General features: G+C 40.0%; 1 long non-coding RNA gene across 1 annotated transcript in view; it reads left to right on the forward strand.

Annotated features, from left to right (window-relative positions):
* LOC126933626 (uncharacterized) overlaps positions 1-25,362 on the forward strand; it is a 289,350-nt gene that overhangs the window by 240,089 nt on the left and 23,899 nt on the right. Inside the window, exon 3 of the long non-coding RNA XR_007718687.1 lies at positions 24,039-24,164. This is a non-coding gene — a long non-coding RNA (uncharacterized LOC126933626). The remainder of the gene's footprint in view (positions 1-24,038; positions 24,165-25,362) is intronic.

Genomic DNA, 25,362 nt, shown 5'->3' on the forward strand with positions numbered 1-25,362 from the left:
TTCTTGCATAGGACTTTTCAGGCTGTCTAAACTATGCTGAGTACTATTATAAGAAACATGAGGTTGTCTTGGAAGGAAACTGGAACATGAAATGAAGACTTGCTTTGGGGTCAGCCAGGTGGTGCTAAAATCCCAGTTGAAAATCACAGCTGATATGTTTTCTCATTTGACCCTCATTCACATGACCTCTATGAGGATGAACCTTAAGTCGGTGCCGCAGAAGGCTCTCATCCCTTCTTCTGGGTGGTCCCAGCTGAGCCCATTTCTCCTATGGCACCCACATTGCCTATATCATGCAGTTCTGAGGATAAGTGAGTAAAAACAGAAAAATGTGTTTCAGAAGTTTTAAGTGCCATACACTTGCTATTCGCACTTTAATCTAGGCGCATTAGGCATTTCACTTTATTTCCTCGAGGGGCTTCGGGTTACACAGTGTGGGCACTGAGATTATGAGTGTGAACAGAGGTGCACAGGACACTGAACTTGAGCTTGTGCCTGTGCTGATAGGAAGGGAAGGGGTTAAGATACTAGCTGGTGATTGGAGTTCCCACTCTGTAGGTAGGTCCTCTACCTTTGCCCCAGGGTTGCCTCCAAGACAATGACCTTGAAGCAAATAACACCTTCCTGTTGTTTTTTAAGGCTGATTTCAAGCAGAAGAGAAACATAAAAGAGGGTTGGGGCATGTGATGGAGAAGAAAGGGGAAAAGAAGCACTGTGACTGCTCAAACTGATTTTAGTTACTGTTAAATTAAAATTACAACTAGATTTGCACTGACATTTTCTTCCCTTTAAAGTGTTCTGGTACACATGATAAATACTTAATTTAGTAGATTTAGAAATTCTTGATGACATGTCATTAGCAGGCATATCTTCACAGTCATGTGCTCACAGGTGTATATAAGGGTATTGCATTTGGGTTTTTTCCTCCCCTGTTCTATTTTGTGCTGCTGTTTATTTATTTGTTTTGTTTGTAAAATATCTCAAATCCAGCCAAAGCCTGTTCTTTTTAACATCAATCTTGTTTCCTCTCTACCTATATCCCCAATTCTCTTTTTGCAAGATGAGGTCTCAGATGGTTTAAAGGGTGGGGTACAGCAGGAAAAAAACTATTAGATTATTACATTTTATGGGTTGTCAAAGCTCTAATGCCATTAGCCACCTAACCGCGAGGTAAAAACCTTTGTGATGTCATATAACAGGTTGCCACGGGTTTGACAAACCTTTGTGAAATAAACAAGAAAAAGAAGCTGAAAATGCCCACAACACCTATCTGTCCCCCACCCCCCAGTGCCTACTGCCACCCACGGACATTCCCTTCTTGCTTATTAGCCCCTGAAGGGCATTTTTAATATAAAATATATATAAAGTCTTCCCAAATCAGAAAGGTCTCCAAGTCTGCAATTTAATTGGAATGGAAAATGCTAACTAATTGGCATCAAAATTTGATTTGTGGGAGAAACCTCCTTTTTTGTTGGAAACACAACAGTGTGTCTGGGAATACAAGCCCAGTCCTTCAAAAATCATCTGTGAGCGCCACCGAGGAATCAATTAAAGTTGATTTGGCATATCTGCTTTTGACAAATATAAAGAAATCTCTGATTAGGCAGAGAAGAAAAGAAGCTTTCTCTTTCTTGCTCTCTCTTCCTCTCTCTTTCCTCTGCCTCTTCCTCTCTTCTTCTCATTTCCCTTTAAAGGCAGTAGGTGTCAGAAGGGGGTGGGTAGTGATATGCAAAACACGGCGTCCATAACCAAAGTAGCCTGCAAAATTAGGTGTCAGCATGCAAAGCTTATTGATGTATGAATGCGGAAAATGAAAGGCGGCAGTAGACAGCCGGGGCTAAAGGTGAGACAGGCACAGTGAGAGCAGCTGTAGATCCACGTCAAGGTGTTGCTATATGAGCTCGGGTTTTTTCTGGAGGGCCACAGCCTAACAAGGTAAGCCTGGCCATGAAATGATGGAACAATACAATATAGGCACACACAGTGTGAATACCAAATAAATTGACATGGTGTCTCACCCCCCACAACTCCTCCTGCACTGCCACCCCCCTTCAAAGTATGCCTGTGTATTCATTAATAAATTCATATTCTGAGTTTTCAATAAAAGAAGAAAATGCAGTGTAAACTGGAGTTACTTAGTGACACCCAGCTCATTGCTTTTTATTGTTGCTTGCAGCTACGAAGCCTTCACAGTGCACTAGTAGAATTTATTACTGTCTGTCTCTGTGGCAAGTTGGCGAAGTGTGCCTTTTGAAGAAAATTGACCCACACTTCATGAATATGATGAAAAATGCCAATAACACTACAAAGACGAAGCTCTTGACATTACTCTGCAAAGAGCTAAAAGACAGTAATGAAAGTATTGCAATTACAAATCATTACCTTCTCTCCAGCCAATCGCCAGCTTCTCTCCTCTTTTTTTTTTTTTTTTTTTTTGGACCACTCTCAAGCTCTGCAGGCTGCCCCAGGTGCTGTTTTGCACAGCATGATGGGAAATGGAGTGTGTGTGAAGTCTCCAATGGACTTCTCAAAGAAGGGAAAAGCAGACAAGAGGGGAAGAACGGGAGGGTTGGAGGAACTGGGATAAAAGTGCCCCTTCTGTATTGCACCTGAATAAAGAAGGTAAAATGAAAAAGTTTTATAGTTAGTGGTCAGGAGGTCATAACCTTGTTGAGTGGCCTCTTCCATCTGAAAAGTGGGCTTAAGAACACCCACCTACTTCTTTTCTAAAACTGTTCCCTTTTAGCTGAGTGCATTTTAGTCTGGCTTAAGGGAGAGCACCTTTAATCTTTTATCTTTTGTTATTTGTTAGAAATCCAGTTCAGACATTGGCAAATAAATTATCAGGAAAATATATTAATTGTTTTCAATGTAAGGGACTGGTCTATTTTCTTACTGTAAAGGTAACACTGAAAAAGGTAAAACATGAAGAGGGAGAGAGACAGAGAAAGACACTAACTTTAAGAGTATTACTTTCTACTTCAACGTATTTTAATGATGAGGGCCTTCCCCTTTATTGTTTCAACAATTTTCTGACATGTGCCTTCTGTTGACTGTGCTTACGCTGTTGATTTTCACAGTCTTAGTTTGGTTTGTTTTTCATTTATTTGGGGTGTGTGTGTGGAGGGGGCATATGAATACATGCATTTCCTGACTTACAAACAAAACTATTTATAAATAATTCCTGTGCTTAAAGGAGGATGGTGGCTCATCTCATCTAGAAAGACAACAGAATTATCTTCTGTTTCTGCTGTGATAGAGGCTAATAAAAATCTTGGAAGTTTACAGAGAGTATATGAAGTCAGAAATAGAAGCAGGGAAGACATTATGAAGAAAAGAAAGCAACAGCTTCAGGGAGCTGCCTTGGAGAAAGGAGAAAAAGAACAAGGACAGATATAGGGCCATAGTTATTTGATCCTGAGGTGGTCCTCCTCCCTGCAGATTCCTTCTCTTACCTCCTGTGGAAAGGTTCATTTTGCAGTGATGCTGCTGGAAAGTCAACTAATTGTAGATTTGATTTGATTCTATAATACCTCATTAAAAAGGAAAATTCCTCTGGAGAAGATAGGAGGCTATAAGTCATTTACACATTAGTATGAAATTGCTACATCCAATTTGCTTTCTTTCTAAAATCTAGGTAAACTTTTTTTTTTTTTTAAGACAAAGTCTCACTGAAGCTGGAGTGCAGAGGTGTGATCTCAGCCCACTGCAGCCTCCACCTCCCAGGTTTAAGCGATTCTCCTGTCTCAGCTTACTGAGTAGCTGGGATTACAGGTGTGTGCCACCACACCTGGCTAATTATTTTTGTATTTTTAGTAGAAACAGGCTTTCACCATATTGGCCAGGCTGGTCTTGAACTCCCAGCCTATAGTGATTTTCCCACCTCAGCCTCCCAAAGTGCTGGAATTACAGGTACGAGTCATTGTACTAGGTCCTAGCCAAGCTTATGATTGATTATAGGACATAGGGTATTTTGCATCATGAAACACTGAAGGAGGGAGAGATTAGAAACCAAGTCTAGGTGGACCTGGACAGCGTGGGGTTTAGAATGCTCTGGAGGAATGAGTTTTGAGAACAGCAACAGATGGCAGAAGAGACATTGAGGAGGTAAGGTGGAAATGAGGCTAAAATAATTTATCCCATTTCAAAATGTTGCTCAAGGCTAGCCCTTTGACCAGCAAATGGAGAGAAAGCATATTTCTCTTCCTCTTCCTCCTTTCTCCTATACTACATGTTCCTTTGGCCTTTGCATAGACCCAAAATTTAGGTTAATTATAATATTATCATACTTATGGGCTAGCCTGGGGGCCTAGAGTTCAAAGTCACCACAAAATCATAGTTTTTATGTCAGAATGCATTATGGATTCCAAAAGCCCAACATATTAATTGCAACTCACCCTCTCAGCCTGGATTGGGTACTGTGAGCTGTGGGTACTGACTGGTTATGAGTAGGTGATAGGTAGCTGTGCTTGCTGGATGCTCCTGAAATGGAGGAATAACCATGGCCGTTTGATCCATTGTCTTTCCTGTAGGCAAGAAATACTTACATACCAAAAACATTGAACTTTTTAAGGTTTATTTGATCTTTTCGATAATCTCTTTTGTCTGTGAACTCATTTGCTTATGTTATAGCTGAGAACTCCCAGGTCCCAGAGTCCCTGCTCATGGACCATGTTGTCAGTGAAGGACCTGCTGCAGGAATGATGCTGCCTGGCATGCTCATTATCACACTTCTTTACCATATATATGTATGGTATGCGTTACCAATACACTAAGTAGTCATCTTCCACCGAGTTTCAGAATCCTCCCACAGTGTTTCAGGGAACTCCTATTGATTGATCAAAGTTGGCATGACAGAGTAGACCGATTTGTCATTCTTGAACCTCACCAGTAAATTCAATCTCAATATCCCTAGCAAACACTCTCCCTAGGAGTAGCAATTGGCCAATGTGTCTCATAAAGGGGAAACCAAATCTCTGAGTGGTCAAATTAATAAGGTACTCATCTTTCATTTATTTATTCCACATAAACACAGCAAGTGGCTCTCATTTGTCTGGAACTCTACTGGGCCATGTAGACACATCAGTAAACCTCTTCAAGGTTTGATCACAAAGCAGGCTCACAGGCTAAGCTGCCTGATTCCACAGCTGGAAATTGGCCTACCAAAGGTCGAGGTCATCCCAAAAGAAGACAGAGTTAGAAGGACCCACTTTTTTCTGTAGGGCAGCAGCACACTGGAAGAAGCCTACAAAGCATATAAGCTAATACTTGGGCTCCTGACTGGAACCTGGATTAGCACTGCATGGAAACTTTATTTTACATTCTAAAAACTAGATTTGCAATAAATTATTAGCTATAAAAGGACATAAATGTATATGAGAGTAGCAACCACTAAGCAACAGAGCCTGGGATGCATACATAAATAGGAATATGACACAAATTGTATATCTGCAAATATCCGTGCTGCTAAATTTGTCCAACCATCAGAAGATTTTGCATGTGCTCTTCTACCTTCTGTGTGAGTCAGAACATGCCAAATCCTCTTTTTCTTGTAGAAAGGGTGGTAGAATGAGGCTGGAAATGGAATATGAATGGGCTTCTGAAGGAAGAGGACTGTGTTTGTATCACTGGGTTTAGTCCAGTGTCTGGCATATAATTAGTGCTTAATAGATAATAGCTGAATCAAATTGTTCAAAGGATGAAAGGAAATGGGAGTTTCTTGAGGGGCTGATTTTCAGATATAATCAAATTTTTCCCCCAAAACACAGCATAGACTCTGGCAAAAGGGAGGTACTCAGCAGAAGTTTGATAAATGGAATTGAATTTGATATGACACTAGAAAACTTGCATGAAAGGGCAAGGACAGAATAACTACGTATTATAGATCCACTCTCAATAAATATTGGTAGATATTCATAAATATAGGTTTATTTCCCCCCTTTATTTCATACAATATTGGTCTGGTGTATGAGTTAGGCTAACATCTGGTTAAGCTATTTTAACGAAGACTCATGAGATTTTGGTGGTTGAACACATCGAAAGTTTATTTCTCATTCATATAACAATCCTATGGGGGCATTCCTGATTTTCAGGAAGATCTCCTCTACATAAGATTAGACTTCTTCCATTTTATGGTTTTGCCGTCCTTTAAGGCCTTAAAATCCCTACAATAGGTCAGCAGACAGAGGAAGAAAGCATTTCAAAGGCTCAAAACTGAGCTGCTCACATTCCATTGCCCAGAACCCATCTAATGAAGGTAGGCAGTGGGCTGGAGGTGGGGCTGGGCACATTCTGCCTAGTGAGATTGGTCAATGTACCAGTGTATGAAAAACGTGCACTGTGGAAGTGGAACAGGGATTTTTGGTAGACAGTAAGCATCTTGTACACACAGATTGGTGGGCCTCAAGTGGTGATCAATTGTGGCAGTTTCAAGTAGGATGTGGTTAAAGTAGTCACATCATCCCTACCCTCTGCCACAGACAAAACTTCACATTAGTTATCCTTTCAGGCTACTCTTATAGCTTCTCACTCAAAATTTTAAAATGTGTAGAAGCAATAACATATCTAGATAGTTCAGATTAAGGAAGGCAGTGAAATGTTGCAGACCCCTTGGCTAGATCCTGCAGGAATATGAAGAGTGAGGTGGCAGACTTTAGAATCTGATCAGGGTCATTCTCAGTGTCCAGGCCCCAGGTAGAATGAAAATCAAAAGAGCAGCATGTCCTAAGGAAGTGGATGAAACTCTTCATGAGAAGACATTCTTCCCAGGATTAGGCCTATTAGGTAGGTGCTACTGATAAAGCAATAGAGCATGACCTACAGACACCCATGCCATTACCAGCCTGTCTTGCCCTAGCTCCAGTGGGAGAAACCTCCTGAGCACTTCTCAAGGTCTGTTTGACCTGGAGGCAGCAATGTTTTCCAGATTGTGTGCGTCCTTTGTACCTCCTCTTCTGAGTGTTTAAGGTCTGTCTTAGTAGGAAATAGGCAGGAATATCTAAGTGTAATCACTGAACTCTGGTCTGAGAAGCTCCTCTATGTGGCTAAAACAACAGTGTTGGAAGTAACAGGCCATTAGCAAGGATGTCACAAAGACTGGGGCTCATTTTGGTTTAAAACCGTCATCTCCATCCTTCCTCATACCCTTCTTACCAGCTTAACCTGTGTTGGAAAATGTCATTCAAAAGTTATGGAAACAGTATGATTCTAGCTTTGGGGTGCTTTTGATGGGTTCATCAGCCTTATATACTTTTTGAACTTGAATTTTCTGTAAATGATCTAGTTGGTTTCCACCAAGGTTGACAACCTTTTCAGGAGTGGGTGAGGAGGGCTGTACTGCTTTCTAAGGGGTGAGGGTGGACCCAGAGTTCAGGAGGGGGCTTGGATCATTGTGCTACAAACATCACACTTCTTGGTGGAAATAAACATCCATATTATTGCAAGAATGTAGAGATTTGTTGGCAGTTCCGGATCAATGTAAGTCAGTAGTTATACACACACACACACACACACACACACCTGAAAGGATAACTAATGTGAAGTTTTGTCTGTGGCAGAGGGTAGGGATGATGTGACTACTTTAACCACATCATACTTGAAACTGCCACGATTGACCACCACTTGAGGCCCACCAACCTGTGTGTACAAGATGCTTACTGTCTACCAAAAATCCCTGTTCTGCTTCCACAGTGCACGTTTTTCATACACTGATACATTGGCCAATCTCACTAGGCAGAATATGCCCAGCCCCACCTCCAGCCCACTCCCTACCTCCATTAGATGGGGTCTGAAGGAGTTCTTAGCAATGGAATTTAGTAGTTTTATATATATATTCTATTTAGAATTACACTGGGGAGAGGCTGGCCTCAGATGCTCAGGAAACTGGCTACACCTCCTCGTTACTTGGCCATAGAAATTTGAATGGGTTTGTGTACTCAGCTTCTAATATTTCAGGCTGTTTACTTGCTTTGTGAGTAATGCAGCTTCCCCCTCAAGTTTTGCATTTGCGCTAAACTAGATGGCCAGGATGCCTTGGCTAATGCCTTTTAATATCTAAGCTTTGTACATCTAGTGCTCGGTTAATAACAGGGAAAAAGCTCCAGTGACTCACCTTGACCTCAAAAGGGAAAAAAACATCCTTTTAATAATCTGGGAGTTTATTTGGATTGAAGGCATGCTGCATGTTACACAAGCTTCTTGTAGGGCCGAGCAGGTCACAAAGCAGCACCCTTGTTTTTTATGAAGTCAGCAAAGATGTATAGAGGCCAGGCTTGCTGTTTCTCTGAGAGCCTTCAAATCCATCTTTAATATGTAAGCCTCCAGCAGAGCAGAAACCTGCACCAAGTTTAATAGGGCTTTTATTTGAGAACTTTTCAAAATGTATAACCTTTGTTTCAATTAAAGTTAAAGGTATATTTTCTAAATATCCTCAAAAAAGAATGCCCAATTACTTTCTAAGAGTCAAGCTACATACTATTGTGTCTTATCACTTTAAATATTCTCTCTGACCCTTGACTGGGAACTACTTGAGGGTAGGGACAAGTATATCAATCAGTGCTGAACACATAAAAGTCAGATTTGTCAAATAAATGAATGGATGAAGCCTTGCCATGCACCAGAGGTTCTCAGCCAGATTTTGCCATCAGGGTACAGAGTACATTAAGCGATATCTGAAGACATTTTAGATTGGTCACAACTGGGCAGGGGCAGAGGTGCTACTGGAATTGAGTGGATAGAGACCAGGGTGCTGCTAACATCCTACAGTCCCCAACAAAGAATTGTCTGGTCCCAAGTAACAGTATTGCTGAGGTTGAGAAACTCTGCCATGCTCATCCCACGATATCACGTGCATTCAAAATATCTGGCCGATGGCCATTGGTCTTTAGAAGATTCATCCAGCAAATATTTATTAAACACTTTTCATGTGTAAATCCAATCAAATATTCTACTCAGAAAGCCCTCTAACCTGTTCTTTTTCCCTGTTCCAACTTCCTTTTGCCTGTTCCTCCCTCCCTTCCTTTACCATTTTTCAATATCCATGGGAAAAACAAAAAGCATACTGCAAGAGGGAATGTCTAGAGTCCAAAGTACGGCTTTCTAGTTACTAATTTAATTGTAGTATGTCTTTTCTGAGCCATTCCTTCTGATGAGAAACATGTTTATGCTGCAAAAGCTGCCCTGCCCAGCTTGGAAAGCCCTTTGGAGATGGGCATTGAAGGTAAAGAAACACATTCACAGGATGTTTACTCTAATGATGCTCTCAAAAGCATTTGGGATTTTTAAACATATGCTTCCAACATCTCCCTCTCTATCATCACATTGCTGCTAAATTGTGGAAAAGCTGTAAATAGAAATAATGGACTCAGTTTATTTTTAATTAGAAGGCTGCCGCTTATAGCTGCAATCGTGACACTACCAAGTGTGTCTTCTTTTCACTTGGAAGGAAAGAACAGAGAGTTCCTAGGGTTTTGAACTTGAGCCAGGTTCCCCAAGTCTGTTGGTCTCTGAGCCCTTGCAAATCCAATGCCTTTTAGTGGCGATGGGGTCATAGGAGGATTCTCTGTATTACTTTTGATGTTGTCAGATGTAGCTAATGCTATTATTTCTACAGAGTTAGAAATAAGAAACATTTTGAGGTGCTGTTTTGTTTTTCCTTTTTCTTCATATTTAATCATTAGCATCTATTCCTCAATTCAATATAATTTGTAGAGTCATATTTAATTTTTTTTTTCAGAGAAGTTTCTGTTAAATTTTTAGACATGTGGACCACAGTAGTGTTATCATGTTGCTCACCATCTCCCAAATAAACTTTATTCTGGGAATATTATATTTATCCATAGACAACATTTCTGAAGCTCTGCGTTTTTTTCCCCCCAATTGTAAGTTGACATGGATAAACAGATCTAGCCTGGTAGTCTATCATATTATGACTGCCTGCATTGTCAGAGTCTTCACTACTGTTGTCTCAACAATCTAAACTAAAGTGTGGAGAAAATGCTCATGTAGGCAGTGCCCAATTTGGAATTCCCTATAGGGGGACAGAGAATAGCTTCATGAAGATCTTACTCTAGGGCCATGTGTTCCCCAAAATGCTGTGATTTATAAAACACTACCTGTTTTGAAGGAGATATTTTTCTTCTTCCCTGACATTTGAATTTTTTCTATTCCCTATTTTTTCTTCTTCCCTGATATTTGATTTTTTCCCCCCAATAGATTAACATTTCCCATTCTGCAATGGGATGCCAAGCATAAAGTAAAATGGCTAGGGAGAGAAAACTTCCTATTGTGCATTCATAATATAGTGACAATGTATAAGAAGAGAGTTTGATGGAACACGGGAATCAGCAGGTGTAGTGCGGTCTAATTAGGTTTAAATAAATATGGGGGGAGGAAAATGGGTTTAGAGAAAATGATATTAAGAAAGATGATTCAGAATGGTGCTCTCCAATATGGTAGCCACTAGCCACATGTGGCTGTTGAGCCTTTGAAATGTGACTAGTCTGAATTGAGATGCAATGTAAGTATAAAACACACATCACATTTCAAAGACTTAGAATGAAAAAATATTGTACAATATCTAATTTAAAAAATTTCATACTGATTACATATAGAAACGATTATATTGTGTATATATGTATATATATATTCAGTTAGATAAATATTGTATTAAAATTAATTTTATCTATTTCTTTTTACTTTTTTTTTTTTTTTTTTTTTTTTTTTTTTTTGAGACGGAGTCTTGCTCTGCCACCCAGGCTGGGGTGCAGTGGCCGGATCTCAGCTCACTGCAAGCTCCGCCTCCCAGGTTTACGCCATTCTCCTGCCTCAGCCTCCCAAGTAGCTGGGACTACAGGCGCCCGCCACCTCACCCGGCTACTTTTTTGTATTTTTTAGTAGAGACGGGGTTTCACCGTGTTAGCCAGGATGGTCTCGATCTCCTGACCTCGTGATCCGCCCGTCTTGGCCTCCCAAAGTGCTGGGATTACAGGCTTGAGCCACCGCGCCCGGCCTCTTTTTACTTTTTTTATGTGGTTACCAGAAACCTTATACTTAACATATGTGGCTCACATTTGTGACTTACATTGTATTTCTATTGAACAGCACTGCTTTAAAATGCTGTCCAGGAATGGCTTGGCCTTACAGAGTGCATTTCCATGGCCTCAAGATAGAAATTTTAAATTTTCAATAGTTTGGTTTAACCCTAACCGTATGGTAGTTTGAAGTTTCATGAGTAGTAAATTCCAATGTTGCATAAGAGCCCCTGAGCAGGGTTTCAGAGTCTTGAGTAACTGATCCTTTAAGGGGTTAGTGGGTGGGTTTTATTGTATCTCTGAAAACTCGACATTAAATGCAAAGGCTTTTTTTGTGTGTAAATTCCACTGAGATTTCTTGACTTTCTTTAGACTCTCCAAAGGATTCCTGACCAACACTTGCATTGTACAACTCTAGGGACCACTCTTCCTACAGAATTGAATGATTGACTGGAGTTTCCACCCGGAACTGGGCAACATGGTGGTTTTGTCTTGATTCTGAATAGTTTAAGAACACTGACCAACAATAAGGACTCATAGTGTGGTCCTGTCACTCTTTTGTTCCTTAGTCCTTGGTGGCTTCCTCTGGCCTTCATAATAAAGCTCACATTTCCTAGGATGGCAGTCATGGTTGATTATATGTGAATACTTTTCTTGTTTTATATCCATGTACATTTCAGCCACAAAATTCTACCCAATGTTTTGGAGTCTAGCTTCCACTTAGAAGCTATGTGTCTTTGTAGATGTTGTTCCCTCTTCTTGAAATTCCTTCCTTGAAATTCCTTACCAACTTTCACCCATCTAAATTCTACTCAACATTAAACTGAGTTATAAGAAAGGACAAGAAGAACATATTTGCTTGTTTCCTATAGGATTAATATGTCAAACATATAAAGACCTCCATCAATCAGTAAGAAAATGAAATAAAATGGAAATAAAGGCAAAGATAAGAATAAGAATTTCAAGGAATACTCAGAGCCATGACCAATGAACATTAAAAGATGTCCCATCAGTTAGAATATTTTATTTAAATTTTGATGTGCCAGATACCATTTAAAATCCTTCACACAGGCTAATCATTTAATCTCAGTATTCAGTCCCATAAATACTTAAATATATGCAAATAAAAACTATTTTTAAAAAGTCACTGTTGGTAATGGCAGGGGAAATGGGTTCTGTCATACAGAATCAGTAAGATTTTAAATTCTGCAAACTTATTGAAAGTGAATTTGTTAATCTCTAATGAAAATTTTAAATATACATACCTTATGACTGAGAAATCACACTTCCAGGTGTCCTACCCAAATCTGTCTGTCTTAGTCTGTTGTCATACTGCTGTGAAGAAATACCCAAGACAGGGTAATCTATAAAGAAAAAGAGGTTTAATAAACTCACAGTTCCACATGGCTGCGGAGGCCTTACAATCATGGTGGAAGGCAAAGGAGGAGCAAAGTCACGTCTTACATGGTAGCAAGCAAGAGAGCATGTGCAAGGGAACTTCACTTTATAAAATCGTCTGATCTTGTGAGACTTATTCACTATCACAAGAACAGCATAGGGAAAATTGCCCCCATGATTGAGTTATCTCCCAGCAGGTCCCTCCCAGGGGGATTATGGGAGCTACAATTCAAGATGAAATTTGAGTGGGAACACAGCCAAACCATATCACTGTCCTAGACAAATATTAAGAGAAATGCAAGAAAAAGTAGGTAAAACGTTTTTATTGGGATAATCTGAATTGGTTAAATAAATTCTGGAATAATCTTACAATATGGTAATTGAAAAGATAATCAAATTGACCAATATGGACTATTTAGTGAAAAGTTGCATAAGTGTTATTGATTGTAAAACATACACAGTATAATATATATTGTTTGATTTTACTTTTTCTTTTGTGAGATGGAGTCTTGCACTGTCGCCTGGGCTGGAGTGCAATGGCATGATCTTGGCTCACTGCAACCTTCGCCTCCTGGGTTCAAGTGATTCTCTTACCTCAGTCTCCCAAGTAGCTGGGATTACAGGCACCCACCACAACACTCAGCTAATTTTGTATTTTTAGTAGAGATGGGGTTTCTCCATATTGGTCAGGCTGGTCTTGAACTCCCAACCTCAGGTGATCCACCCACGTTGGCCTCCCAAAGTGCTGGAATTACAGGCATGAGCCACTGCACCCGGTCATTTTACTTTTTAAAACAAAGTATAGATCTCTATATTTATGTGTACTACTACTACTATATTTATTGAGAGCTTACCATGTTCCAGGAACTGTTCATATTCATTTTTGCATTTAATTCTTAACATAGACCTACAATATGCACTTGTGTTAACTTTGATATTAGAAAAATAAGACACAGAGAGGTTAAATAACCAGTTTAAGGTTGCACAGTTAGTTGGTAGTTGAGCTGAGATGAGAAGCCAGCTAGTTAGATTCCAGAGCTAGTTGTTTTAAGCTCTGTGTACGTGTTGGAGGAGGGGGTAAAGTGAGACCTTTATTTATGTAAGAGCAAATTACAAGTCTGAAATCAGATGGATTGCACTGTTAACCCTTTTGGAGGCTGGGATTAGAAGCACAGAGGAAGAGACTTAGACTTTTTGTGTAATACACTTCAGTGGAAGAAGAAATGATGATCAAATTATAAAGGACTTTCATTTTTGTGCTTTTTTGTATTTTCAAATATTGTCTATTTTTATATATTCAAATATTGTCTATTGGATGTCGAACATGTGATTTGTTTTTCATTTGGAGCACATCAATAACTGTTGTTTTGGAGTTTTAAGACTCTGCCTAATCTTTGTGAAAACATTCCTAGTCTCCTCAGTAAGAATCAACCGTTCCTTGATCTGTTCTCCCTCATGTAACTTTTCCTTACTGTGCCTTATGTTGTATTAGTTTTCATCACGTTTTCCTCCTGCCCTAGACGGGAAGATTATTGAAGGCAGAGATGGCACATGGTAGGCATTCAACTATTGTCTTTCAAATGGATGGATGATGGATGGATGGATGGATGGGTAGGGGAGAGAGAAAGAAAGTATGAATGGAGGATTTTTACTTCAAGCTTTAGCTTCATTGTTGTGTTATCATCTTAATACTCTCACAGATAGAGCTGCTGGCAACTCTTGAAATCATTGTGTGGTACATCTAGCTTGATGCCAGGATGAAGCAAGGCCAGTGATGACAAGTGCTATTTAATGGGATTTTCTTCACACAGTTATGAGCTTAATAATGGGAATAAATAGAGCAAATAAATTCTTTGAAAGTTTATCAGCCTTGGGTGGAAATGATGAGACATGGCCTAATTGTAGCAGAAAAATAAAACTTAGGAACAGCATCAAAGGGCCGACTCTTCTACTGTAGTCTCCTATGAAGATGAAACAATCCATGAAAAAATGAGAGAATATGTTGAAAGCCTTCAGCACAATACTACTTACTTAGTAAGTATTCAAGAAAGGTATCTGTGTGCATATATATCAAAGGAATATGGCGCCCATCAATTCTAGTAATCCTGGATAGGAAAAGAAAAAAGCTCATATGAATCATTCATTATTTGATATAATTTGAAAATTTATTGAAAAAAGAGCTATAATCTGTAAGAAAGAGAGAAAAAAGAAATGAAACTCACTTAATTATTGATCTGCTCATATATTCTTTATGTGTCTCCACCCTTAAAGATAAGGGATTGATTAGTTAACTGGGGAAGCAATCACACTTTCAAACTATCAGTTCGATGCCACTATGAACTTGGAGTGATTATTTCTTTACAAATGATTGTGCTGAGTTGAAAGTACAAGCTGTCTAAAGCACTCAGCAACAGATTTGACTGGTGGTAGCCACAGGCAGAATTGGCCTCCTTGGTCAGCTGATCCTGGCTTAACCCCTTGAATGCCCAACTGGCTTTCAGTAGATGTGGAAAGGGATAATACATGCTGTGACTTTCATTGCATGTATGCTTTGTAATTGCCTTGCCCTAGAGAGTATGGCCTCCAGCAGACCAGGAGGTGTGGCCCTTCAGGGATTTTCTTTCAAATGTTAGGTTACTGATGGCAAGTCAGTCAATGGACTCTCTTCCTCAATATCTAATCAGAGACAGCCATTTCCATGTCCCAGGATCTCACTCTTCACTAAAGAGACACTGAGTTTTTGTGTCCTCCAACAAAATGAAGAAAAGCAGGCTGTACTTACAGACCAAGAGTAAGCAGAGTTGATATTTCCATGCTGTCAAAGACCTGTGCCTACTCCAGCAAGGGCCAGGATATTTTTCAGGGCTATTTTGAATGGGCTAATTCCTCAAACTCAGAAGTAGGACACCTGTTTGTAGCCCATGCTTTGGTGTAAGTCATTTGTTGAAGAAGAACACTGATGAATGATATAAAGAAGGAGTAGCAGAAGGAGGACTAGGAGGAAGAGGAGCCAGAGGAGGAGGAGAAAGAGAAAGAGGAGAAGGAAGAAAAGGAGATGATTAAGTAGATGATAATGATGATGACAACTATGATGATGACCACTTTAATCTGAGCCAACCCTAGAGATTTTGAACTATCCCTTGAGCAGGTACAGGGCTCAAGGCAAAAAATACATTGCCACCCTTCCTCCCTCACCCCCATATCTCTAACACTTAATGAGGAAAATAGTGCTCAGTATCAGGGACATCCTTGAAGGAGGCAAGTCCTCAACAAGTGGAACATGTATGCATGTTGGGGATAGAGGAAAGTTCCTCATGGTGGTGAGGAAATGGGTTTCTGAACTGTTTGTTTATAAGCATATGGGCCTTGGGTCACTTTAAAATAAACAGTTGGAGAGCCACTTTCTTTTCTACAATCTTTCCAAGAATCATTTAAGAGGATGGTCCTTATCTTTTAGGCCTTAGGAGCAGTTCTAGCTCTGTGACTTCGTGAAGATCATTCTTTTGTACTTGAGTTGTCCAGAAGAATTTCATCGTAAATGCAGATATAAAGTTTTTTTATTATTATTATTATTATACTTTAAGTTCTAGGGTACATGTGCATGATGTGCAGGTTTGTTACATATGTATACTTGTGCCATGTTGCTGTGCTGCACCCATCAACTCGTCAGCACCCAACTACTCGTCATTTACATCAGGTATAACTCCCAATGCAATCCCTCCCCCCTCCCCCCTCCCCATAATAGGCCCCAGTGTGTGATGTCCCCCTTCCCGAGTCCAAGTGATCTCATATAAAGTTTGTAATATAAGGACCAAAATGTATTTTTGTGTACCCACTACATTTGTACCCAGTGCTAAATGTTGTACAGAATATTTAAAAAGTGCAAAATTCTTTGCCTCAACAGATCTACTATCTGGTTAGCTGAAATTTTCTTATAAGCTAAACATTTCAGTAATTTAATCGTTCAAGTTTTTAGGAGCTTTTTATGAAACACTTATAAACTACTAGGTACTGGGCTGGGAAGCCATTAGGACTCTAATATTAAATCAAAGTTATTGTTTTGATGAAACTGGTGGAAAAAATAAATATTAAATATTTATAGCACATGCACTGTGAGACCATCAAACTTCAGAAGATTGAGAGACCAAGATAGACTATACAAAGTCATGGGTACCCGGGAAGATTCCCAGTAAATCCTGTTTGAGTGATCCAATCTCAATGTGCATTTATTCATTTATTTGGTGAACATTTGGAAAGTAGTACAATGCTACAATTTGTACTAAATTTTATATTAAATTCTGAGCTCCCATTTAATCCTTGGATGGGGTGTTGATGGCCAGAGAGGTGGGGAAATTTCAGAAGAAGGGACTGCATGAGTAGGCAGGTGAGAGCTCTCCAAGAAGGCTTAGTCTGTTGGAACCGTAAGAGATCCTGACTCACCCCCTCACTCTTCAGATGAAGAGCTCCGGCAAGCAAGAGAGAAAGAACTTGAATTCAGGACCACCTAGGGCCTGGCAAACAGCAACCCCTGGTCCTAAGGCTTCTTACTGTCTTTATTTCTTTATTAAGAGACCCAGACACTGCACTATCTGGGCACAGGTGCAAGCTGGGGGTCTCCCGGGAAGAAGTTGTGGTACAGTCTGTTCTGGATTATTGAAAGTGATAGCTGCTTGGAGTACATCAAAGAGTAGATGGAGACGAAGAGAAAAAAGTAAAGAAAAAGAAGAAAAAAGAGAAGCGGGGAAGGGAAGGAAGACGGGAAAGAGGAGAAGATGCTTATCATGGGCCAGACGCTCTGCTAAACTCATTATGCAAATTGTCTCTTTCAATGGGCACATCAATCCTATGAACAAGATATGTATTACCCCACTTTACATATGAGGACAGTGAGGCTCGGAATAGTTATGAATCTTACCCACGCTCACATACCCCGCAGATGGTGGGACCACAGATCAAACCCACAAGTATCAGACTTCTGAGTTAGTGCTCTTAGCAACTGCACTGACTATGAAGACAAGAGTATCCAGACCACCTCATACTTTGACCCTTAGCTTCTCCTTCAGTGCTCAGTGTGATGCTGTTTCTGCCAGCCTGGGCTTTGAGGGGGAGGTGAAAGTGCCAGGCATTGTGATTTTTCACTTGCAATTTCACTTAATCTTCACCTCTCTCTAAAGCTGTGATTATTAGTTCAGTTTTGCAGGACAGGAAACAGGCTGGGAAGTTCAAGCAAATGGATTCAGGTCACCTGGCTTGTAAAACACAGAGCTGAAATTCAAATCAGATCCCTCTGACTCCAAGTCCATGTAACTTCCCTTCTATAGTGAGTTTCCAAGCCACAGAAGGGAAGGATCCTTTGCAGGTAATTGAGGGCCAACTGTAGCATGCCAAACATTTTGGGTTGGAGGTGTTGGAAAGGTTTGGGTTGGGGCCGAAAACCTAAACATTTTATTAGCTTAGTTTCTCTGTCTGCACCTGGAATTCGTGTATTTTATCTTGGATCAAGTTTTTAGGAACTGAATCTGACTAGTGGTTCAAGAACGAGATGCTCAGGCTCCATGTGTCCTGCTATAAACTCAACTTTGCAGCGGTTTCTAAGCCATGCAATCTGTCTACATAATATCCTTTCTTTTTAGAGAAAGATATTAGAAAAAAAGATGACTTTCTAATGGCAAAAGATAGGACAGGCACCTCTGTTATATGATAACCATCTGCTTAAGGAGTTAGAGCTACTAATTGGTCTCTCACCCTCAATATAAAAAATACACCTCCAACTTGGGGTTATTGTACAGTTCATGCATCAAAATCTACATTAAATGAAACTTCAAGTTGTGGCACAGACCACAACTTCTTTTTTTTTTCCCTTTCTTTTTTCCTTTTTTTTTTTTCTTCTGTCATGAAAATTGAAATGACTGCCAGGAAGGCATGGAGAAAGCTTGTGCGACAGATGGAGGAATTTCTGAGGCCAAGGAAGCCTATAATTTATATTTCTTAGGGCTAGTATAAAGCACCCTCCAAGGAGCCCAGCCTGGAGTGCTGAGGGAGCCTGGTCAGTGAGTTGCTAAATGTAAACTGTATGATAGCTTTGGGATTTTGGGGTGTAATGATCAGACAAAATCCTTGTCCTCATAAAACATAATATTCCAGATTTTTCCCTCTTTATGTGAAGGTGAGTTTTGAAATAAAGGCTGTACTTACAATTAGACTGAGTAAGTGTTACTCATACAGGGTGATTTAAGGACAGCTTAAAGACCTCTCCCCTTCCTTGTCTCCCAACAAACATGAAACAACCATTCTATCAACTTGTTAACAGTGTCTAAAATCCCAGCATTACAGATATATTGTGGATGCATTCTGAATTTTGAATTTAGGAATAATCTCCTACTAACATATATATCCTTTTGATGAGCACTTCAACATGGGTTTGTTTCTTTTTCTACCCAAAACAGACATTTGAGAGCAAAGCTCTGGGCAGTGGAGACCACGCAGTGAGAGAAACAACTCAGAGAAGTAACAACAGTGAAAACAAAATGGTCTAAGGTTTTGTTGAGGTTGGATATTCATGCAGGATTATCCAGTTGGTAATGAGCATCTTCCCTAAACCTTGCTATGGCAATATTGCAGGGGACTGGCTTCACTTAGAAAACTCCATGGGACAGAAAGGAAGTGATAGACATCTGTGACAAAGATGCCATCTTGTCCCTGCATTCAGGAGGGCCCACGAACCCTCCCTTTCACCCTCCATTGTTCCCTGGCAATCTGCAGTGGTAACTAGAGTTACTATATACCTGTGCCCAGCTGATTGCCCTAGCAAAAGCATATTCTTTTTTTCCCCTAAACTGCCAGCCCAGTGGAATTCATTTGCTACTTGTTTTTCAATGTTAGGTGATTTAACCAATGAGAAAGAGAATGGTTGCAGAAAAAAGAGGTAGAAGGTTCATCCAAGCCATGATTGAGGTAATGAGCAAAAACTTGACAGACTCCAGGATTCTTCTCTTCTGTTTCTCCAAATGACTTAAAGGCAATGATGTAATTCATAGCCTCTGATCCTGCTGTCACTCCTAGTTGGAGAGTCCTCCACCATCCTTTCTCATTGTCAACTCCTCCAGTGCTTTCCAGGTTTAGAACAAGACTCATGTTCTCCATTAAGTCCTTTCTTTCCATTCTCATCTACATAGTCCACTCTGATGACCTTTTATTGTTTTATAGACTCTTATTGTTTTAATACTCTGCAGTGTTAGATATCAAATTCGCAGACATTCTTTGCATCTCTCTAAATGACTGTTTAAACTCCTTAAGAAGAAGGATGGTGTCTTATATATCCTCAGTGTTAATGATTTACCTGATACTGTAGCACTTTTTGAATTAAACTGAATTGACTAATTTATCTGCAATTCACTTGCAATGCTAAGTTACTAGCCTTGAGTTGGAATGAACAGTGCCGAAGGATATAAGACAAATATTAAAGTTGGTCAAGTCTTCAGGAGAATAGCTCCATGAGTAACCATAAATTCCCTGTGAAGCTTGGGTGAAGAACATCCTTTATGTCCATAACCCTGGACCACTGTGAGCAAGCAGAGAAAAAAAGATGAAGGGTGGTTGAGATGAAAGGAAGAGAAAATTAAAGAAGATTGGGGAATCTTTTTTGGAGACTTATTTTGAGACTATAATCAAGAGGACAGTTCGTCATCATGTGTTTCCAGGCCCAGTGTTTTGTAGTAAAGTATGGTTTTAGAGAGAAAAAAAAAAAATCACTGGGGCAGAGAAGAAGTTGTTCAGTGAATGATGTATGAGCTCCTGGAAACAACTGGAAGAGAAAAAGAGGAACAGTTCTGGAAGTGGAGTGACAAAGGTGTGGAAATGGGAAAAAATGGGTTGAAGATCCTGAGTCTAGAGATGAGAAAATATGGGCATACTTGGGGTAAAATGTTATGCAGCCTGGATGGGTCTCAAGAGGTATCAAGGGGAGTTTACATAGTTACTCACAGAGTTCACCTGGGTCATTGTGGATCTTGACTCCTTTCCCTACCCAGGAGTGAGAGGGCTCTCCAAAAGGTAAGGAATGTCTAGGGTTGTGTTGCAGGGAAATGAGGCTGGAGAGAGTTTGTTCAGCTAGGGGCTGGTTATTAGCCATCCTCGTCTTCTGGTGTTAAGGCTCCAGCCTATTCATCTCTGGGGACAGATTCTACGTTGGAGAGAGCAGAATTGGGCTCTGGAGAAAAAAGGGCAAGTGGAGAGCCAACCTTTACTACTGCATTCCCCAACCACTTCAGCTGTGTTGGTTTGTTTTAGGTATCTCAAAGTTTGCTTATTTCTGAGGATGAGATTTGTTGTTGCTGCCAGAGGGAAAATGGTCTGAACTTGGGAAATATCCAGAAGCCCACGGCAATGCTTTCATTCTCTTCATGGGACTGATTTCTATCCATATCCTCAGGCATGGCACTCTGTTCTCCCATCTATAAAATGGGGATAATAACTCTGCTCTGATAGAGATACTATGAGAATAAATGCATTCACCAAGACTCTCTCTTTGAAGTCAATGAGGATGTGTTATCATTACCATAAACACTTTCACACTCTCCCTTTGAAGACACAGGTAAAACCCGGAGGCATCTCAAATGTATTTAATTGAGTCCATTTTTTTTTCTCCCAACAGAATTATACAAGAGATGGCTAAGGTGTGTAAGTGAGAAGAGGCAGCCTTGTGGGTGGAGGAGAAATAAAATGTTAAGGGCAGAACTTCAAATCCTAATAGTAATCATAAGCCTAATAATAATGATGTAGATTATTGTCAGGAGTGCCCAACTTTTCCTTTTTTAAACATTAAGTCCCTTCTAAAACATGCTGTAAATATCAACAAAAAATTTGGGTAGCCTCTCGGGCTGGAAGCTGATTTCAGAGGTACAGTTTACAGGAGGGAAAAGAAGCCCCTAAGAACCATTGTCAGTAGTCACATGAGGAGCCAGAAGTTGGAGACTTTGTCAGAAGGCAGATCTGTAGCCCTTGTAGTCTACTTTGTTGGCAAAAAATGGCAATTCCAAAGTGAATTCCAACTACCAGATGCCTGCTTTTATTATTCAAAATTCAACCTTAGCACAAAAACCTTGAGTGATTTTTCTCTTTCTTTTTTCTTTTCTTTCTGCTCTTCCTGGGCTGATTCTATTAATTTCCCCCAATGGCGTGTGCAGCCCTGCACTGACGCAGCCATTGATGATCTCCTTATTCATTTCATAGCAGAGAGGCCATTTGGATGAATATATGTTCCCCATTTTCTTTGCATTATAAATTCAGTGTTGTGGGAAAAGGAGTGAAATGTAATGGCAAGGCCTCCACAGAGAAATGTCCCTATTTGAGAAGAGGAGTTTTATAGGGGGGAACAATTGACAGCCTCTCAGTACAGTGGGCACATTTTTCTGTACAACTGCATCACCACTAATGATAAATGAGGAACGTTTGATAGCCGGCTCCGTTGTCTGACAGCTACAGTTTTGGCCAGAGGGCCGTGGCAGGCTTTAGACTTCTGTTCAAAATGAGTTAAACATATTAGGCATTATGAAGGCACAGAAGCCTCGAGAACGAGTGCTGAAATGAGTGATCCGGGTAGGCTCCTGGGTACACAACTTGCAAAGCAGATGTCATTCTAATAATGTGTGATATAGAACATGCCTGGTCTAAACCCTGCTGGATGAAATATGAAGCCCCGTTGGTGATATTTAATACCATTTTATGAGGTGCCATCTTATAAAGACAATGCCCGCCGTATGTGGAATGCTTAAGGTATTTTGCCAAAGGCACAGGGAGGTATCTGAAGTAAGTAGAATTTTTATTATTTTATAAGCCTTTACTTTGTAATATTTCTGTTTCCACGTTATTGTGGGGGCTTGCTGCCCTAACCCTTTGTCGAGTGAACTTGATGAGCGGCTTGCCAGTAGATTGACGGATAGCCCGTGCTGTTTCTGGAAGAAAAGACTAGCTCCTACCTAAATGCATTCTTCCAAAAACCCTCAAAGAGGAAATACAGCTTTGCTACAAGCATTCTTCGAGCAGGGACTTTGAGGCTGGCATACAAAAATATTGCCATTTTTCAAGTAGACCATTTCGAGGGTAATAGAGGATTTGGATGGACTGCAGCTTCTTGAACACGCTTTCTCCTTCCTCTACAGTTTCTGATGCTAGGAGCCCACCAAAGCTTCCAATTTTGGAGTCTCATTCAGGACATCCCAAGGTGGATGAGCTTGTAAATCTTAGCCACAGCATCAGTGTGGGGCTTGCTGCCCCTAATGTCCTAAAAGAGCTAAATGTGTGAACAGCAGTGGCCCAGGGCTGGCTGTGTTTCCTGGGAGTGGTATGTGTGTTGGAGATAGGGTAAGGGGGCTCCTGGAAATAAGACACCCAATTGAAAACACATCACATTTACACTTTATTTCAAAGTGCCTTCAGTTACCACCTTGCTTACCCCATAAAGCATTCCTGAAGTTGAAAACCGTATACCTGACCAGATTGAGGGTGTAGTGTCTGTTCTCCTCATTCTGGTGTTCTGGGCAGTGACATTTCTTGGAGTATCTGTTAGGTGAAGGGTCCTGTATTGATTATGGATGCAGTGGGTGAAGAGGAGGAGAATCATTTTCTTCTTCTTCTTCTTCTTCTTCTTCTTCTTTTTTTTTTTTAAATAAAAAAGGCTTCATTTTCTGAGAGCTTGGCTAGACCATCTGGGGAAATATAAGATGTACCAATGAAACAGCTTCCCAGTACATGTGCAAAGTAACATAACCAAGGACAATTAATTCAGAATTCAGGACTAGCCCTTTGGATAGACCTCTGCTAAAAACTTTTGTGATGAAGCAGCATTCTCTATTAACGCTAAAGCATATGCACGATGCCCATGGTTTTTTTGATGTCTGCGACTAGGAAGGCTACTCGTTAATACACCATTGCCTCTCTGCCACCAACAATGGAGCTATTTACTAACACATAGTCTGGTGTTTGTGTTTCCAATGGGTTTATATGGATTGTTCTTATTCTTATTATGTGCGATTGAGTTAAATATTTACTAATTAATGAAATATGACTGCAAGAAGAAGAGAGTTCTCCCTCTGTTATTGAAATGAACACTTCGGGACTACTTGATGAAAGCAAGTCACTAAAATAAGTGTTCGGTTGGAATAGGCATGCATAAGACATCTGCAAAGGGTTGGGGGAAGATCATTAAAATTAAAAGTACTTTACATTCAGATTGCTTTGCAAGTGTCTTGGTTCTCACCCCACTTTAAAGAAACTGAGATTAGAAATTGTAGCAGATGGAAACTATGGGTGTGGTTTATGCAAGAAAGACAACCTGCACTCCAAACAACTGATTCAAGGATGAAGCTTAGGTTTAGATCAGAAGATTGGCAAATAATCTGCTTTTATAAATTTTAAGCTAAATGAAAATGTTTAATGTCTATATAGATGATTTTTGGAATTCTATGCTTTGACAGACTTTTTCCATTGATCAGCCTGATATAGGTCCTCTTTGCAGAGAATCTGAATCTATTCAAGTTCAAACTGTTGATAGAATGCCAAGCAGAATGGTTATTTTCTTCGATGAGCTGGATTTTCACTCCTGTTTTTCAGGAAATGAAGAAGATTGGAAAAAGTTTCGTATTCAAAATAGAACAACATGATGGAGTAGGGAAAAGAGCACAGCTTTTGGAATGTGATGACCCAGTTCTGATACTTAGTTTAAATAACCTTGAGCAGGTATGTCACTTAACCTTTCTGAACCTGTTTCCTCATTTGTAAAATGAGGATGATCATATTCTTTCCTGTCTACCTTTGGCTAACACAAGACATAATGTGCAACCTTTAACATCCTCTATGGATATGTAGCAGTATGCTGCTGCTACTGTTACTGCTATTACTGCCACTGTTACTACGATCGTTACCACTGCTGCTGTTGCTGCAACTAATACTGTGCACCAACTAGTACTACTTGGGTGTTAATGTGACTAGGGAGAATAAGCACTGATTCTCCTTCATTCCTCATGGCCTTTTCTGGAAATACAGCTTTGCTTCTGAGGAAGGGAGAGTACTGAACAGCAGTTTGGAAGACTGTTTTCTAGTCTTCTCTTTGCCACTCACTCTGTGTGGCAAAATCGAGAAGGCTTCTCGATTCTCCTATGTGTAGAATGAGGGATGTTATGCTACCCCATGGTTTTCAAACTACTTTTCTTCAGAGCTCTTGGTATCTATATCCATATGATCAGTTCCATTAGTATATCATTTTATATAGTGGGTCTATGTAAGACTTTTTTCTAAAAAATAAAAAAAAATTAATATTGTAAAAAGTTTATAAATCACTGGATTAGAGGCTCCCTAATGTCCCTTTAAGCTCCAAAATCCTTCCATTTTTGTTATTCTGTGAATTACCATGACCCCCATTCCTTGACTCAGAGAACTGTGGTTATTTAATTCCCAACCTAATCACCAGAGCCAAAGAGAACAAATTGTCCAAGCAATTAATTGTCTCACATATGTGTTAGTACCAGCTTCCAGCATGTGGCCTGGCCCTTCCCTTTGTGGACAATGGCAGGCTCAAGGTCCATATGACAATATCTTTTATGCCAAACGTCAGGTCTATCCTTTAAATGAGACCTGAGACCTTTTATACTTTCCAAGAGAAGTCTGGGAGACTTGTGATCATCATTTTTAACTAATGTGTTTTAAAGGCCTGTGTTCACCTTACAAAAACACAAGCATTAAGGAAGAAGAACATGTGATAGCTACAAATACCCTGTTTAAGTCTCTTTGTATGAAATCACAATTGATTGATCTTTCGATATAAATATCTTGATAAATAAATTAGGGAGAAACTCATGCTCCAAAAAATGAGAAGAGAAGTTGTGATTGGTTGCTACCATAGGGCCAGTCTGTGCCTCAGCAAAGATACTATTAGGAA

This window comes from Macaca thibetana, chromosome 13, assembly GCF_024542745.1.
Source record: "Macaca thibetana thibetana isolate TM-01 chromosome 13, ASM2454274v1, whole genome shotgun sequence".
Classification (NCBI taxonomy): domain Eukaryota; kingdom Metazoa; phylum Chordata; class Mammalia; order Primates; family Cercopithecidae; genus Macaca; species Macaca thibetana.